This window comes from Chlorocebus sabaeus, chromosome 29 (assembly GCF_047675955.1).
Source record: "Chlorocebus sabaeus isolate Y175 chromosome 29, mChlSab1.0.hap1, whole genome shotgun sequence".
In the NCBI taxonomy this organism is placed as follows: domain Eukaryota; kingdom Metazoa; phylum Chordata; class Mammalia; order Primates; family Cercopithecidae; genus Chlorocebus; species Chlorocebus sabaeus.
The window spans coordinates 10,142,282-10,161,995 of NC_132932.1; the positions used below are offsets into that span (position 1 = coordinate 10,142,282).

Sequence of the window (19,714 nt, forward strand, 5' to 3'; positions counted from 1 at the left end):
GAAAGCGGGTAGGTTTAAATGCTGGGTTGGCACAGTTCAAATGAAACAAATAATGTCTGTGATAGACGAGATGTGGGGAACTGGGGCATTTGGGAGACAGAAACTCAGAGAGAACAAGTCACCATGAGCCTAAGTCCACAAGAGTTTACAAAAATATTGAGAAGGGTATCTGACAGCTGACATTTAGGTTATATTTCTACTACTTAGATAATATTAAATCTAATGTGGTTCTAATATTAGAGTCCTTTGTCATTTTTGTTCTTAGTCATCTTTGAGTGTCTAGTAGAATAATATTTTCATGTATTAGAATAATTCTAATCTAGGCAGAAAAGGATACGTCTCCACCTATAGCATGAATTTACTCCCACCATTGAATTAAATTGCAAATCAATAGAAAAAAAATTGAAGAGGGAGAAAATCTAAATATCATTACCTAAAACAATGATGAGGTTCATGTCTTGGTTACGTAGAATAAGAACATCCCCCACCCTCAATTCAAAAGACTTGAGTTTGGAATTGCTGGATCTGTAGAATTTAGATGACAATCCTTGTCTCCTCAAGCATGTGTTTCCGTATATAAAATGGAAAACTTATATCTTGGTATCATGAGGATGTTGTGCAAATAGTAGGCCCTCAGTACTAACCTGGTAAACTTTGTCATTACATTGTTTTTATTTTTTACTTTTTATTTTTTTTTTTTGAGATGGAGTCTCACTCTGTTGCCCAAGCTGTAGTGCAGTGATGTGCTCTCAGCTCACTGTGACCTTTGCCTCTGGGGTTCAAGCGATTCTCCTGCCTCAGCCTCCCGAGTAGCTGGGACTACAGGTGCATACCACCATGCCTGGCTATTTTTTTGTATTTTTAGTGGGAATGGGGTTTCACCATGTTAGCTAGGATGGTCTCAATCTCCTGACCTTGGGATCTACCGGCCTTGGCCTCCCAAAGTGCTGGGATTACAGGCGTGAGCCACCGCACCCAGCCTATTTTTTACTTTTACAAGGGAATGGTAGAAGGCAATTAGGGTCAGCTTTATGGGCATACAACCTGTGCTACCACACAGGGCTCAACACTCCAAACGGCCTCACACTTAGCTTAAGACTCTGCTGCTTGAAAATCTTCGCACTTATTTTATTTTATTTTATTTTTGAGATGGTGTCTTGTCTCGCACTGTCACCTGGGCTGGAGTGCAGTGGTGTGATCTTGGCTCACTGCAACCTTTGCCCCCTGGGTTCAAGCGATTCTCCTGCCTCAGCCTCCCAAGTAGCTGGAGTTACAGGTGCCTGCCACCACACCTGGCTAAATTTTATTATTATTATTATTGTATTTTTAGTAGAGACAGGGCTTCACCATGTTGGCCAGGCTGGTCTCAAACTCCTGACCTTGTGATCTGCCTGCCTCGGCCTCCCAAAGTGCTAGGATTACAGGCATGAGCCACCGCGCCTGGCCCCAAAAATCTTCATAATTTTTAGACAAGACCCTGCATTTTCATTTTGCACTGGGTCCTGCAAATTATGCACCCAGCCCAGAAGCTAAAATTACTCTGTAAGCTTCGGCCTTTCTGACTCTTTCTTGAGCACTTTCCCTCATCTGTTCCCCACTATGAGGACAGCACAGGTAGCTATGTTGCTTAGCGGGACTTAATCTCTGGCTATCGTTGATTGGTTCAGAGGAGGGCACCTCACTCCAGATGGTCCAATTTAGCCCATTCCCATAGTCAAAAGTGATTGGTCCAAAGATGGACACTTGAGCAAAACTGAGCCAAACTCTAGGAATTTTGACACTTGGATGGCACGACTGAGCTACTAGACTGTTGATGGCAATATTTTCCACTATTTGAACTAGGAAGGAAAAGAAAATTGATTTCAAGAGAGAATAAAAAGGAACCTGGCTGGGCTAATATCTGTAATCCCAGCACTTTGGGAGGCCGAGGCGGGTGGATAGCCTGAGGTCAGGAGTTCAAGACCAGCCTGGCCAACATGGCAAAACCCCATCTTCACTAAAAATACAAAAATTAGCCAGGCTTGGTGGTACATACCTGTAATCCCAGCTACTTGGGAGGTTGAGGCAGGAGAATCCTTTGAACCTGGGAGGCAGGGGTTGCAGTGAGCTGAGATCATGCCATTGCACTCCAGCCTGGACAACAAGAGCAAAATTGCATCTCAAAAAAAAAAAAAAAAAAAAAAAGGAACCACCAGGCATGAAGACAGTTGCAAAGGAGAGGACTGGAAAGAGGATCTCATGAGCATTCCTGGATCCATTTGTTTCTGAGGCCCAACTGCTTTCCTGTAGTTGGATAACTATTATGAGAATAAAGAAAAATTCTTCCCAATCCATTCCCATTTTGTCAATTCAGTTCAAGATAGGGTTGTTCTTATTTTGAGAGAATTGTCCTTCACTGTGCCACATGTAATCCTTTACCTGGTGTGGCATTCCCTTTCTGATTTCTTACTGACTCCGTGATCCTGTGCAGGGAAGGCGCAGCATGTATTCTCATGCTTGCATTTACATGGGCTCTGATTTTTTTTTCTTTTGTTCTACATATGTGGCATGGATAATTTGAATCTGATAAAGGATCTAATATTTTTTAATCAGATAATATTCAACTCAATCTATCTTTAATCTGAAACTTTGCTCGATAAGAACATATAGGAAATGCAAAAAAAAAAAAAAAAAAAAAAAGTAAAAAAAGATGGAAGACCTAAATCCACCTTGAGGCATAAACAATGGTGTTACTTTAAGAAATGCACCTGCCAACCCTAATAATGTCTGTAATAGTATATAAAACACCTCCAGGCCTCATTCTTTTAGACAATATGGTCCAGTTATGGAAAAGTTTTGGCTCTAAAAGATACTGTTTTCTAGCTTAGTGATATGTTCATTCCACCTTTCTTGATCTCTATTGGAGGATCTGCATAATGTAATTCATAATTTTGTTCTGTCAAACCTGAAAAACAGTACCAGCACCTATAGATAGCAAGTTGTAGAAAATGGCAAATATATGCATAAAAATGGAAATGGATCCTAACTATCTCACCTTACTTGCTCCTAGAGAAGTCCAACAGGTGAGTTGGAATAATTTATTTTTTCTTCCCCAGTCATGCAGGCCTAGTTACAATTGATACACTTTTCCGTTTTGTCCAATAGCAAACAGTCTAAAATGTAACTTAAAATACAGTTTTCCTATGAATTATAAAAAGTTCTGAGAAAAACTCGTTTACCTAATGGCCACTGGATATCCAACACTGTGCTGATGAGAACTTCCTTAGCAAGAGGTGATCAAATCAGGAAGAGCTTCCTTCAGAAATCATGATCAAATCAGGAAGACAAACCGCGCAGAAGTGAAACCACTTTTGACCAAAACATATGTTTAACTGTATATAAGATGTTGATCAAGATGTGTTTGGCAGCCAATAGAAATATTAATTCAGCTGGTTTAAATGATTAGGAATTTTATTATCTAATATAATAAAGTTGGAGGTGCATCCGTATCTGAGTGAGGCTTCTTCAGCAGTTCAATGGCATAATCAAAAATCGAAGGCTTTTTTCCTGCTCTGCTATTCTCAAGGTGATAGTCTTGTGTTCCCAAGTTGCTACAGAGCTTCTGCAGCTCCAAGCATGACCACTATATTTGGCTGCTGAAAAGCATGACAAGGGCAGAAATCATAAAGACATTGCTCAGAGGGCCTTGACGGTCCTTGCCTTCTGGTACTTTAGCAAGAACTTCATTGGTGGTGGCTCCAAAAATCAGTAGACTTTCTGTGATGAATTCACTGTAAGAACTGTGGGACCCAGCCTCCCTTGAAGGACATAAGTACCCGATATCTGAAGAAAATAGAAGTTTTTTTGTTTTTGTTTTTTGAGTTGGAGTCTCGCTCTGTCGCCCAAGCTGGAGTGTAGTGGCGTGATCTCGGCTCACTGCAACTTCTGTCTCCCAAGTTCAAGCGATTCTCCTGTCTCAGCCTCCTGAGTAGCTGGGATTACAGGCATGTGCTACCACACTCAGCTAATTTTTATTTTTAGTAGAGATGAGGGTTTCATCATGTTGGCCAGGCTGGTCTCGAACTCCTGATCTCAGGTGATTCACCCACCTAGGCCTCCCAAAGTGCTGGGATTACAGGTGTGAGCCACCGTGCCCAGCATCTCCTGGCTTTTGTAGACTTGCATTTGATTCAGCTATAGGGTCTTGTATGATACTGTTTATCCAAGTCAACTGCTTGGTTTCATTTTTCTTTTCTGTTCTCCATTTGGTTGGTTTTATAATCTACAAATTCACATCCAGAAGGTATGTATTTTTTCATCTAGTAAATGGATAAACTTATTGTGAGATTTTATTAGACTTTTTTGAAACTTCCAAAAATTTTAAATTGCATTTACTGCTTAAAGGAATAATTTGAGATATAACTCAAATCAGTAAGTACTCTTTTTAAGAGAGATTCATATTAAATATTTTTGGTAATGCTCCATAAGGGACATGTTGTAAAATTCTACTTGATTTAAATAGTATTTGTTACCTTTCATTTTTCTCAGCTGCACTTTCTCAGTTTACACTCTAATCTCCTTTTACCTGGACAATTCCAGTCGCTTCCTAACTGTGCAATGTACACATCCTGTTGCTGACCATGGGAACTCTCTAAAGCACAAATATGATGCTCTCTTCCTGTTTGAAATTTCAATCAAGGTTACTTGCAAAATCAACTTCATAGTTCTTGGTCTAATGCCTGAGACCCTGACTGACCTTGCAACTTCCTTCCTTTACAGCTTCAAAAGTTGCTACCTCAAAAAACCTTCCAAGTTTTTGAAAAGTACTTTAAGGATGAACCTACTGTAGGTATGAGGAGCTGTTGGTGGCTCCCCAAACATCCCATGTTCTTTCTAGTTTCCATGCATTTGCACATTTTGGTACTACTGTCTGGATCATGATTTTCTACCTATCCTGCTTTATAGGAGAATTTATTTATTTCTCAACATGCAAATGTTCTCTCCTCAATGAAGATGTGCCGAAACTCATCTTTAGCCCATTTCCACGTAGCCAGCAGTTAATAGTTTTGCAACATCGTATATGTATTTCTAATACAGGCTCCAGATCTGTACATCACATGTATATTTAATATGAACTCTAATCCCCACATTAGATGAGACTTCATTGTCCGAACCTAAGGCATGGTTAGTAGGCTCTCAATAGGAAATAGAAAGCTAAGCAGGTTGGTTCTTCTCTGTGACTTTTAAAGACACTGGATAAGTAAATCTGATGAAGATAGACTTCGGTTCAAACCACGGATTGAGCAACATGCATTTCACTCATATGATCACTTTTACAAAATACCCGTATCATATTATGGGTATTTCACTCATATATCTCAGAAAAATCTATTTTATGGTTTGTGGAGGTAATAACTGTTTTAGAAACTGAATTTTAATGCAAAATTGATAAATTCTTGTATGCAAATGGTAATATTTAAAGAATTTCCACCATTCTCCACACATTACTGGGACTGGATAATTATCTGAAAGGCAGATTCTGGTTTTGAAGGTCTAGACAACAGCATAGTAGACTTTCTTTTTAGTACTTACTTTGATTATCATTGACTATCTAACATTAATGTAAATAAGAATTATAAAAAATGAGAAAACATGTTTGTTTTATTTTAGGGGTAACAGAAAGTATCTTTTGAAAGGGCAGTTTAAATATTCCCAACCCTCATATTATTAAAATACAGTGTGGTGGCTTTCTCTTTATACTCTGAGCTTGTTGGTAGCAAACCCATTTATCTTTGTTGTCTTCCTAATCTATAGTATACCGGCTTGCATTTATTTTCCTTCTGATGTGAGTGCTTCTGGATCCCACAAAAACATAAGTTGAGGTAGTTTCGGAAGACAATTAAGCAAATTAAGCACACCTCTTCTGCTGGGCTGCAGTTGGATGATTCTACCTCATGTGTTTGGGGAGCTGGTGTAGTGATATAAATTTTAGAGCCAGAATGCAGGGTTTAAATTCCAGCTCTGTTACTTACCAGTATGTGCTATCAGGAAAGTCATGTAACCTCTTTTTGCCCTGATTTTGTCTACTGTTAAGTAGGATAATACCAATTACCATCTCTAAGAATCTTGAGAAGATTACATGTGTTAATACATGTAAGGTGCTTGGGACAATGTCTGACACATCATAAATATCATCGAAGTGTCAGCCCTCACTTTATTGGTTTCAAGTCTTCACTATCAGCCTCCTTTCTCTCTGTCCTAACATCATGCAACATTTTGTATAAATGTTTCTTATGGGACAAAATGCTCCTGTCTGTTTGGGAGTGTGGGTGTGAGTGTTTAAAGACACTGATGACTTTTGCCCTATAATGGAAATTCTCTGCGCCTAAAGAGCCAGAAGATTGTATTATACATTAATAAATTCACATCAAGTGCAAACAAGAGAGGGAGATGGATCCCAAAGGACATATTATCAGAATCGGGCTCCAGATGGAGAATTTATGTGATTTGGTATAAGTTTAAATATACAGTTGTTTTACTCCAAAGCTTAAGAGAAGAGGAAGGCATCATTATGGTCATCGCTAGTTATATTAATGGAAGGGGTCTTCCCTATTTTTAAAACTTAAGTGATCGTAACTATTGGCAGAATTTGTCATTCATCTCAACCGAGTTTCTAACTCATACTCTTAAACTCCCTCTTTTAATATTTATTTTTAAATGTTTTTATTATGCATAAAATCCATTTTTTAGTAAGTTGAAAAGAATTGGAATGGGAGGAAATCAGAGCTGTCATGGGAACTGGAGAAAATGGGTGTGGGGAGGGGAATCTGTAGAGCACAGGTGCCAGGTATCCTGTGGATCTCAGCCACAGCTCCCCCCATCACTTTTCCTGTACTGTTTCTGGCTAATGGAGCAACCCATTCACTTTTTTCTTAACCAAATGAGAAAAAGGATGCATGGAAATTCCACAATCCGTGTCAATGAGGTCAGACGTCAATAAGTTTAATGAGAAACCTCTACATCAGAGGCTTTATTTAATTTGTTTTGTTATTTCGTCTTACTGTGGCTTCAGAATTTCACCCAAGCAATGTATGAAAGGTTTAACAATACCATGTTAAATCAGTAGATCTACATGATCTTTTCAGTGGAATAGAAGAAATATGATCAGGACTTGGTGGCCCTAAATTAACTTGTTTAAAAACAGGATTCTTGATTTGGTTATGAATTTTCTTACCTCCAGTGATGTGCTGGGAAAGGTTTAACAACTGGCACTTTGGAATAAAACCTTGATTTATGCTATTGGCTTGTTTCCTTTTGGTGATATTCCCACCATAGTCAATTTTGACCTACCAGTGTGATGATACCAAATGAAGAGTTAAAAGAGAGGTGCACACTGGACTCTTGAGAGCCTGTTGAATCCAGCAACTACACAGCACAACTCTGTTTACATCTCAGAAAAGATTTGAGACAGGCCAACAGAAGAGATTGTCCTGAGAACTGGCATATACAAAGAGCTCTATGGCTTGCATAGGCAATGATGAGGCACAGAATTCAAACGGGGAAGCTGGATCAATCAACATTGTTTGACTGCACAGCATTAGATAGTCCAGCCAATATTCACTGCTGCACTATTGTTTTTAAACTAAATTAGTGAAGTATACAGACATTCCTGTAGACGTCCACCTGGATATATCAGATACCCAAAAACTGCTTTTCTTTTCTTTCTTTTTCTTTTTTTTTTTTTTTGAGATAATCTCTCTCTGTTGCCCAGGCTGGAGGCTGGAGTGCAGTGGCATGATCTTGGCTCACTGCCACCTCTGACTCCCAGTTCAAGCGATTCTCCTACCCCAGCCTCCCAAGTACCGGGGATTACAGGTGCCCGCCACCATGCCTGGCTAATTGTTTGTATTTTTAGCAAAGACAAGGTTTCACCATGTTGGCCAGGCTGGTTTTGAACTCCTGACCTCAAGTGATCTGCCTGCCTCATCCTCCCAAAGTGCTAGGATTACAGACCGTGAGCCACCGTGCCTGGCAAAAACTGTGCTTTCTTATGGTGTATTTTTCTTTCCCTTTCTTCTAAAACATTTTTAGGTTGCTATCTCATTTTATTTCATTTTACATCAGAAGGTTTTCACATAGGAGTCCGTATTCTCAGGTTTTGTATGCTTTGAAGTAATTCACTCTGTATTCATTCCCTCTGAGGTCCTATATGATGCCTGTTTCCAAGGGAGGAAGTGATGAAGAAACAAGATATCCTCAAGCTACTCTTAGGATCAGTGTCCACATAGATCTGGCACACAGAAATGCAAGAAAACAATTTGTACAAAAAGGTGGGGTGGGGGCGCGGGCACTGAAAGTGTAACAAGTACTCCCGAGAGAGGACAGACGGAGAGGACCCGTGGGCAGGGATGGCTCTTCTGAGCAGCTGATGTTCGAGCTAAGATCTGAAGGGCAAGCTGGGGCCACAGACTTACTGAGTTGGGGGTGAGATGTGTCACCATCTGGGGCGCAGGAGACAGTCCATGCCTAGCCGAAGGAATACAGTGCGTTCAAGCTGCTGAAGGAGTGCCAAGCTGGAGCCCAGGAGCTCAGGGGAGCCTCCTGCAGGATGAGATGGGATGGGGTATGCGGCGGGGCAAGACCTAGGGGATGAGATTTTGTGCTTGGGTCCTTGGATGGGAAACGGGGAGGCAGAAGAATGAATGGTGAGATGAAGTTTTATCACCAAGGAAGAGGGAAGTATTCATGAAGTGTTTACATCAGGGATTTTTATTAAATTTAGCGAGGGGTATTGATCTGGGACTCAGTGATCTGGAACTGAGAAAGGGAGACTTCCCCCATATCTGAGCAGCATGCACAGTGGCCAAACAACCACATAATCAAGACTAAAAGACTGACATATCTCAAGGGTTTGACAAGTCTGGGAAGCCCTGGAGGGGAACCTCCAGAGGGCGAGGAGTCCTGCTTTTGAAGGGCAGGGGTGTTTGCCATACAGTGAAGTGTCTCTTGCGAGTGGCTTTTAGGCAGCAGGCTGTCATGCACAGTTGTGTAGTTTGCATACTTGGCAAAGGTACTCAACACAGGGGGCAGTGGGAGCCTCCATACAGCTCTCTCTCAGCTCTTCAGATCTGCACCTTGGCAAGCGACACAGAGATGGGTTCTTTTTGACATACTCACTGAGGCTTTAAGCCAACGAGACCCTAGAGACCCTATTCAGGAATAACTTGGGGAGAGGGGCATTTGTTGAGGGTGGCGGGGCGGGAAGAGGTTTTGAGGTTCTTTGCCAGCTAGGAAGGGGGTTTGATCCTGAAAAAAACTAAAGTTAATATATTTTATTTATGCCTAATGTTGATTGGGCAGGAATTGCTTAATTATACACTGCATATGTGTATATATCCACCCACACATGCATATGAGTATTGTGAGTGTACATATACATACATGCATATGTAATGGCGATGTAAATACTTCTTAAATATATTCATGTCCTTCCTTTTCTCACTTTTCAGGTGCATGATTTCCCACTTACCTCCCACAACCACTACCACCCACATTGTCCAAAGTATTCAGCTGTCACGGGGAGGATCACGGTTATTCTAATGGTACTGCAAAAAGAGGGAAGGACATAGCTTTTATCATCTGTTAGAGAATTTTGTTGAGACTGTAGTAAGTTAGCCTTTGGAAAATACTTTTCTAAATTTCCATCCATTCAGGTTAACTCATTAGAAGTCAGACCTGGAAGATGAGATCATCTATTTCTTCAAGAGGAGGACCTCTGCTTCTGTCAAAACAGCAGAGTCAACAGGGCATGGTGTCTCATGCCTGCAATCCCAGCACTTTGGGAGGCTGAGGTGGGAGGATCACTTGAGCTCAGGAGTTTGAGACCAGCATGGACAACATAGTGAGACCTTGTCTCTACCCCAATTTTAAAAAATTATCTGGGTTTAGTGGTGTGTATCTGTAGTCCCAGTTACCTGGGAGGCAAGGTGGGAGGCGAGGCGGAAGATTGCCTGGGCTGGGGAAATTGAGGTTGTAGTGAGCCATGATCACACATCTGCACTCCAGCCCAGGTGAGCACGAGACCTTGTTCCCCAAACAACAACAACAACAACAGAAAGAAAGAAAGAAAGAAAGAAAGAAAGAAAGAAAGAAAGAAAGAAAGAAAGAAAGAAAGAAAGAGAAAAGAAAAGCTGAGCCAGTAGACTTAGGGTTCCACAAGAATGGGATAGCATCTCTACAAGTCAGAAAGACAGAGAGGAAAGTCTACTTCAACTCAGGGAGAATGTGGGAGAGAGAAAGGAGACACAGAGATGTGGCGGGATTAGGCTTGATGCTGAGTGACTGCAAGTCTAAGCAGTGGTTGAAACAAGATTGAATGTGTTTCTCTCCTTTCTGGTTGCCTGGGGAAGGCAGTTCAAGGCTGGGATGACATTCTTCAGTGTAAGAGACTCAAGCTTCACCTTTTTATTTTTTACTCTGCCATGATCCTTATTCCAAGATTGCCTCATGGTGCAAGATAGCTGCTGTAGCTCTGTCTACCTCATCTGTATCTCACCCAGTAAAGGAAAAAAAAAAGTAAAGAAGGCCACACTTCCACATTTGATCATTTTGCTAATATCCCTTAGCAGAGGTTAGTCATTTGACCACCCAGAGGCAAAGGAAGGTGGAGAATATAATTGCTATTCAGAGAAGCCATGTGGAGAGCTAAAATTCTGGGGTCCTTATAGCTAGAGGAAAAAATTAGGGAACAAGTGAGGACAAATGAGAGAACTGATACTGGGAGAAAAGAGTAGGGTGAACAGACGTGTGTTAGAAATGACCAGATAGATTTAGGGGAGTCAAGGATGTGAGGCCTTGCCTACTCCCATGGTACAGTCTGGGAAACCACTATGACAGGCCCTGTTGGTGCTGCAGCCACACGATGGCATCTGGGCCTGAGGGATGTGCTTGAGGCTGCACTACTTCTGCGCTCAGCACAAGGTCTCAGCGGTTCCCACAGTCCTTCATGAAGAGGTGTGTTGGGTTGAGGCCGTATACCAGCAGAGGGCCAGCATGAGAGTCAAGATGCAGTGGCAGCTGGAATCTCCAAGACTAGAAGCCGGACATGTCAGCAGGTGAGACAGGACCTCCTGCCTCTGCGGGTACCAGCCAGACCAGCCAATCCTCATTAGACACCAAACGTGTCCAGAGTCCCCTGTGACTCTGATCCCCTGTCTTCATGCTGCCCAAAGACACAGCAAGCTTCTTCACACACAGGCACCATCTTGGGGAGGAGCAGAGAGTAACTTTTTTTCTCTTCCCGTACATAGGGGGAGCTAAATGGGGGATGGAGTCTTCTTGAGAAGATTTAGATAAAGAAGCCAATTTTTAAGTTAGGCATCTGAGTATAATGTGAGTGCATTTTCTATCCTATAAATGTACATAGACTTAAACTTGTAATGCTAAATCATTTACTTTTGAGTTCATCCTCATAAGAGTGCAAAATGAACAAAAATTAAAATTGAGACTGCAGATTCTGATTTCGGGTAGACGTGTGGAATTTAGTGGTAAATCAGGCTAAAGACATTACTCCAAGATAATACCATTTACACAGAAGATCTCCTTAGCTAGAGATGTGTTTTAAAACACAAACTAGTACAGAAAAGAGAATCGAGTCCCACAGGTCGGGTGTTTTCCAGGTATTCAGTCATGCAACGTTCACACAGATGCTCTCAGATCCTCTTATGAAGCACCGGATTAAAAAAGTATGACATAAGACATCAGATATTTCAGTGACAAAACCATCCCTCTTGATCAACCAAAATATTCAGATGCATTTCAGATATGCTGATTTTTAAAGTGACCTGAAGAACTTGGTTTCCCTTAACTCTAAGTTAAACCCAGACACAGTGACTCCAGACAGAGAGCAATTGTATGGGGATATTGTATTGCTATTGCCTGCAATTTAGATAAAACGAAGGTGCACATGGCATGCACCCACGTACACACACACACACCTGCCCTCCCCCCAACCACACACACACTGTGAGGTACTATATGAATGCCTGCATACTCCACAAATCTAGTCCAGCAACTTGCTTAAGCTTTTCACTGGAACAAAGTGATAGTCTTCTCTCCTAAAACATGGCATCTAAAAAAAAAAAAAAGAAAATGGCTAATTTAGCAAAAAGTAGTGGCCAACTTTTCCAGGGACCCATGGAATTCAGGCCATCTAGCTGACACCTCTGCAGTACTTTAACTATTTAAAGCAATTGCCTCTGAAATATGGATTACCAGGTAGGGAAATGGACAAGGGAAGATTGCTTTCTCCAGTTTTGTTTGCTCCTTTTGATGTAAAACGTTGTGGAAAAAAAGAGCGGTGACCCTTAATTAGATCAGGATTTATCTACGTTGCTTTTCTTTTTGTGCCTGACCCCACTAGTCGGGCTAGTTGATCTGCATTGCCTAGTGTTGACACAAATGGACAGCGTGAACCTTAAACTGTTGTAAACACCTCTAAAATGTGGCCTTCCTTACATGGTCAGTGATGAGGACTTGACAGCAGGGCACCCTTCATCTGATAAGCTAGGGTCAGGAGTCACTCCAGGAGTGTCTTTTTCTTTAAATTTCTAAAAACCAAAAACTTTTAATGTTTTTAATAAGTAAATTACCTAAACACGTACAGTCCTTTCGCACATATTAACTCATCAGAGGCCAAAGTGAGTCAGGGAGGGCTCCCTCAACAGTCAGGGGCTGTTCACCTGGTGTGTTGTAACCACAAGACTACATTTTGTTGAGAATCTGAGATGTATTTTGGAGAGCTTATGTTACATGGTGGTCACATGGTCCTGAAGGAGCCAGAGGTCATGACTTTAAGTAAATGGCTGGATGTTTTTTCCAATGTTGGCAATGTCTATACTCAAAGGCAGAAACTCATTAGTAGGACTTTGATGAAGGAAGAATATTTTTCTTAAAGCAAGATACATTTTAGTGACAGAATTAGCCATTTAGTTTATTCTCCCATGTATATATATATCTACACACACATACACATACATATACAACGCCTGTTTTATAATGTCTTAGAGATTTAGGTGATCAGATTTTCTTCATGCCAGTATTTGGAATTCAGTGAGATCAGGTGGCTAGGCAAAAGAACAGTAAATTATAACAAGAGCTTCCTTTATAGTCACCATGAAGAAGATGACTTATTCACTGAGTCATAAAGTCATAAACCAAAATGTCTTGGTAAAGAAAAATTTTAATTGATACTGATACATGTTTATTCTCTTCCAGGTCTATCTTATTCACTGAGGATGGGATAGGGGATAGTGTGTGTAACAAATATGTTAGTCCTTTGGATAAGGTGCTGTGGGAACACAGAGGGACTGGTGTCCCTGGGATGTGGGAGGTTTTCCTGTGTTGGCCTCCTGCCATCTCTCCTTATGCTTCAATCACTGTATGAGAGTAGGTGGAGGAAGCACCAGCTTGGACATTTCTAGGGGTTTTAATAATATTTACAACCTTAAAATTTTGTGCTCAAAATAGGTCACTGAGAGCCTGTAATCCTGCAAGATTTCAGAGCTGTTCATTGCACTTTCCGTAGCAATTCTTTCATCAATCTGATCATGCTCTTAATTCCAAATTTGGTGTTGCAGGTAGTCAAAATACTAGTGAGGACTCCATTAATGCGACTCAAAAGTCAGGTTTCTTGTTCCAATTACAGTTCAAATCCTACAATTTAGAATCCACGGGCACTTCTAGATTGGGTCTTGCAGAGATTTTTTTACAACAGAAAGAATGGAAAGGCAAAAGAAAACATTGAGTAATAACCAACCCAAGCAACTCCAGTTTCTTTCTGCAGAAGGCAAGTAGTTCTAAATGAATCGAATATTTGGCAATTTTTTTCTATCCACACCGTTTGACTCCATTCTGGGCCAAAATGATTTGTGACTAAACACAGGCAAAAACAAAGTTTATTTTTAATCTGTCTAGCACTGAGGGTATTGGCTCATCATCCAGAGGAGATGTGAATTCTTATCCTTTATCTAATCTTTAACACTCTGTCTCACACTGGGGAGTGGTGATGGCTCAATTTCTAGCACTGATTTCCTATTGAAACTGTGGTTTCCTTCATTGTTTATCAAATTCTCTCCCATCCTACCCTCCACTCCAACCAACTCAGAGTTTTTCTTCAAAGCCGCTCTACTTGACATACATATGAGCTTGACAATAAAATCCCTTGGATATACATTGTGGAAAACGGGTGCATTTTCTATATTTTATAACATATTCTTGTTTCTGGATCACCAAAATATGATGTGTTATAATTCAGAAATTCATTTCACAAATAATTTAACTAACTATAGGTCCAGACTCATGCAACTTGGGTATAGGCCAGACAAGTGGTTCATGATTGTAATCCCAGCACCTTGGGAGTCTGAGGCCAGCCGATTGCTTGAGCCCAGCAGTTGGAGATCAGTCTGCGTAACATGGTGAAAACTCATCTCTACAAAAAATTATAAAAATTAGCAGGGCCTGTTGGCATATGCCTGTAGTCTCAGCTACTTGGGAGGCTAAAGTGGGAGGATCACCTGAGCCCAGGAGGTCAAGACTGCAGTGAGCCAAGATCACAGCACCGTACTTGAGTCTGGGCAACAAAGTGAGACCCTGTCTCAAAGAAAAAAAAAAAGAAACTTGGGTACAATTGTAAGATGGAGCAACAAATCTGAGGTTTTACCTTGGGTCTCCTATACCATGTGACCTTTCAAATTTGGCCTTGTACAAATCATACTGTAAAGGTATGTTTCAGAACTTTTTCCCTAGCCTGACTCATCAAATATATTTTCCCCACAGGAATATCTAGTACCACTGAAGTGGATAATTAACATTCAAGGTGCTAAGACCATGTCTACATGATGAAAAGTGTTTTGGAAAAGAATAAATGAGTGCATTACTAATGAAAGATTTTTTTTTTTTTCCTTTACAGAAAGTCACTGAATTTTGCTATCCAGGCAGCCCACTGTCTGATGCATTGATAAATGGAGGAAAAGACAATCACATTAAGAACATCAGAACATCATTTGCAATTCTTAAAGTCGGTATTCAGAATCAATAAGCAGGGAACTTTCTTTTAAAATTAGAGGTAATAACCCACCCAATTGAGTGACAGCAATGTGGTCAATTGAAGATAGAAAAACAAGACGTATTTTCCACATTACAAGCCTTTAGTCCTAGGAAGTGTTTTTCAAATGATGTTGGCTGAGACCCTGAGTAATAAATACATTTTACACTGCAACACAAATGCAAATGAGTGTTGAAACAAGTTTCCAAGTAATGCTAACTCTACTATCTGCAATACACATGTATTTTCTGTTGTATCCTATTTCACTTTAAAAATAAATGCTAGTTGCAAACCATAAAACTGATATCCTTAATAGGCGGACTGTGGTCCACAGTTTGCAAGAACAGTTATTTAGCAGTTATAGTTGTCTATACTTTTGAAAAATGTAGCAGATGGACTAAGAAACTTCCACAAAAATATGTATTCATAAGCTGAGTGAACCAAAGACCACTTTAAGGATAGAGTGTGACATATGATAGGGGCTCAATATAAATTTGAAGAAATAATTAAAAGAAGATAGTAGAAAAGACCAGGCGTGGTGGCTCATGCTTGTAATCCCAGCACTTTGGGAGGCTGAGGAAGGTGGCTCATCTGAGGTCAGGAGTTCAACAGCAGCCTGGCCAACATGCTGAAGCCTGATCTCCACTCAAAATACGAAAAGTAGCTGGGCATGGTGGTGCATGCCTGTAATCCCAGCTACTCGGGAAGCTGAGGCAGGGGAATCGCTTGATCATGGAAAGGTGGAGGTTGCAGTGAGCAGAGATTGTGCCACTGCATTCCAACCTGAATGACAGAGCGAGAGGCCATTTCAAACAACAACAACAACATAGTAGAAAAGAAGAAAAGAAGAAGATACTGTGGAGAAGCCATAACAGCAGGTGAGCAGATAAGGCAGTTGAAATGAGCCTCAAGCAACTTAGAGGTGGCCAAGTTTTGGCAAAGATTTTAGGTTGTTTATAAAGCAAAATAACAACTGGAATGACTTTAAGTGCTAAATATTTTTGTAAAAAAATATAGTGAGGCCAGCGCAGTGGCTCATACCTGTAATCCCAGCACTTTGGGAGGCCAAGGCAGGTGGATTATCTGAAGTCAGGAGTTCGAGACCAGTCTGGCCAACATGGTGAAACCCCCTTCTCTACTAAAAATACAAAAATTAACAGGGTGTGGTGGCCTACGCCTATAATTCCAGCTACTCAGGAGGCTGAGGCAGAAGAATTGCTTGAGCCCAGGAGACAGAGGTTGCAGTGAGCCGAGATCACGCCACTGCACTCCAGCCTGGCTGACAGAGCAAGACTCCGTCTCAAAAAAAAAAAAAAAAAAAAAAAAAAAAAAAAAGAATCAGTTGAGGAAAGTTTAAAGCCTTTTGTGACAAATGGATATGGTTTTGAATCCCAGATTTTCCACTTACCAGCTTCGTCAATGTGGACACTTTTTCCTCCACATCTTGTGTGATCTTCAATATTGGGGTGATGATATCTAGCTAACCAGGTTATGATGAAAATTTATAATAATAATGCATAGAAGGAACGTTATAGGGCCTAATAGGTAGCAAACACTCAAGAAATAAATCAAGAAATATTATTTCGTGTGTAACATTTTGGTTGTTTTTTTGTTTTACCCAACCTCTGGCTTTAGTTTTCTTTTATGCTAAATGAATCTGCCCTTCAAAATGTTGCGTCAGGCACTAACACACCTTCTCTGCCCAAATTGTTAACTAGCAGACAATCAGGATGACTCCAGCTTTGTACCTGACTGAGGAACTTAGTGAACCCTGAAGAAATGATGGTTAAAGAGACAATGAAGAGGCCAGGTACGGTGGCTCATGCCTGTAATCCCAGCACTTTGGTAGGCCGAGGCGGGCGGATCATGAGGTCAGGAGATAGAGACCATCCTGGCTAACATGGTGAAACCCTGTATCTACTAAAAACACAAAAAATTAGCTGGGTGTGATGGCACGTGCCTGTAATCCCAGCTACTTGGGAGGCTGAGGCAGGAGAATCACTTGAACCAGGGAGGTAGAGGCTGCAGTGAGCCGAAGTCGTGCCATTGCACTCTAGCCTGGGTGAGAGAATGAGACTCTGTCTCAAAATAAAAATAAAATAAAATAAAAATGTAGACAGGAGACATTGGGCTGTGCTCTTCTAGATATGACAGGGAGCAAACAAGCCAACTCCAGGTCAGCATAAAATCCTAGGTGATCATTAAAATCACTTAAAATTAAATAAGCCAACTCCAGGTCAGCAAAAAATCCTGGGCAATCATTAAAATCACTTAAAATTGAAATCCTAGGTGATCATTAAAATAACTTTAAAAAGACGTGTTTTGGGAGCTATGTGTTCAGGGAAATAGAGGAGAATACAATTGGGAGTCCATGAGGTGCCAGGTTTGAAGCTGTATGGATGTGACTCATGTCAGGTTTTCATGAGGCCAGTGGGAAATTTTGAGGCAGTAAACTCTGGGCAACTCGGGCTTTTGGTGCTTGAGTAATGACTGGGCATCAAGATCTCCAAACTGTGTGGCACGCACCTGTGGTCCCAGCTACTCAGGAGGCTGAGGTGGGAGGACAGCTGGAGCCTGGGAGATTGAGGCTGCAGTGAGCTATGATGGTACCACTGCACTCCAGCCTGGGCGACTAAGCGAGACCTGGCTCAAAAAAAAAAAAAAAAAAAAATTCTGGACCCTCTCTCCCTAGGGGTTTGTCTCTTTCTCTCCTCCTTCTCTTCCTTCCTGATTATCTCCTTTTCCTTATTCACAAAGTAGGAAAATATATATCCTCAACTATGAATAAGTATACTTATACTCAACTGTATTTTCTTTTTTTTTCCAGCTACAATGATATATAATTGACAAATAAAAATTAGATATTGTTAAGGTGTACAACACAGTGCTTGATAGATGTAAACATTGTGAAATAATTTCCGCAACCAAGCAAGCTAGTTAACATATCCATCACCTCATGCAGTTACTTTTTTTTTTTTTTTGGTGTGGTGAGAACACTGAAGATCAACTCTCTTAGCAAATTTCAAGTATTCAATGAAGTATACCTGAATAACATTGTATACAAATTCAAGTATAAATTCAAGTATACAGTGCTATTAGCTATAGTCATTCTGCTATGTATTAGTTCTACAGAACCTGTTCATCATATAAGTTAACGTTTGTAACCTTTGCCAAAGACCACTTCACTTCTTCCTCCCACCGGCTGCTGGTAACAACCATTCTATTCTCTGTTTCTATGAGTTTGACTTTTTAGGTTTTGCATAGAAGTGACATCATGCAGTATTTATCTTTCGGTGTCTGGCTTATTTCATTTAGCAAAATGTCTTGCAGGTTCATTCATGTTGTCGTAAATGGCAGGATTTCCTTATTTTTAAAGGCTGAAGAATATTCCATTGTTCGTGAATATATACGATATCAACTGTATTTTCATATATGTGTCTAACTGGATGGCCTCTTAATAAACTTTAAAGGATTAAAGATTGTCATTAGAGAATTCTAAATAAGATGGCTTAGATTCATATTATACAACACATGTAATATGCATGCATTATGTTGACTCTTATTATTTTAAGTCCTACTCAACAGTGTTGAGGGCATTAATGCACCCAAGAATTTTGTTTTCTTATTTAACTTAGTGAGAAAATATAACTTAATATATAGAAATTCACCTAGATTGGCATAGAAGTATTTAACACCATATTCTTATTAATAGATTTCTACATATTTGCAATGACTAATAACTAAAAATGTAAAAAGTAAGGAAGTTACATTATAGGTTTCCAAAAAATATGCCTTTCCACATGTTGGATTTCAAGAAAAAAATATAAGCACAAAAGTATCTATTATAATGCTTGGAATAGTCAACCAAAATTTCACACAATATAAACAAGACAAATTGGTACAATTAATAATAGAGGACTGGATGTTTCTGCTGTAAATTTTTGATACACATTAAGTGTTTCTCAATTTTTGGTACACATTAAATTTCCTCAGGGTGTTTGTTAGTAATACGGATTTTGGGAACCACCCTGAGAGAGATTCTGACCCAGAAGATTTGAGGTGGGGCCCAGGTATTATTTGCAAGCATTGGAGTCCATTCTTTTTTTTTTTTTTTTTTTTTTTTTTTTTTTTTTTTGAGACGGCGTTTCCCTCTGTCACCCAGGCTGGAGGTGCAGTGGCGCAATCTCCACTCACTGCAACCTCCACCTCCCAGGTTTAAGCGAGTCTCCTGCCTCGGTCTCCCGAGTAGCTGGGACTACAGGCGGCACCAGCTAATTTTTTTGCATTTTTAAGTAGAGATGGGGTTTCCCCATGTTGGCTCAGCTGGTCTTGAACTCCTGACCTCAAGTGATTCACTCATCTCGGCCTCCCAAAATGCTGGGATTACAGGCGTGAACTTCTACCTACACCTTGAGAAACTGGTCTAGGATAACTCAGATGAATTTTGGTTCTTTTTGCTTTCCCGTATTTTAGATGTAACCAAAGTGGTGCGCTCAATATTTACTCTAAGTACAAGGAAGAACGAAGAGGTAGAAATTTGAGGCAGCTTTTCAACCCGTTTTTCTCACTTTGTTTTCCATCTTTGTTGTATGCCTTAAACAAATACACCAATTGTCTTAATTGAGCCTTCCA

General features: G+C 40.4%; 1 long non-coding RNA gene across 1 annotated transcript in view; it reads left to right on the forward strand.

Annotated features, from left to right (window-relative positions):
* Positions 1–7,741: 7,741 nt before the first annotated feature.
* Positions 7,742–19,714, forward strand: part of LOC140710649 (uncharacterized) — a 46,547-nt gene continuing 34,574 nt past the window's right edge. Inside the window, exons 1-5 of the long non-coding RNA XR_012091746.1 lie at positions 7,742–8,430; positions 9,489–9,620; positions 9,854–9,855; positions 13,685–13,825; positions 16,804–16,937. This is a non-coding gene — a long non-coding RNA (uncharacterized lncRNA). The remainder of the gene's footprint in view (positions 8,431–9,488; positions 9,621–9,853; positions 9,856–13,684; positions 13,826–16,803; positions 16,938–19,714) is intronic.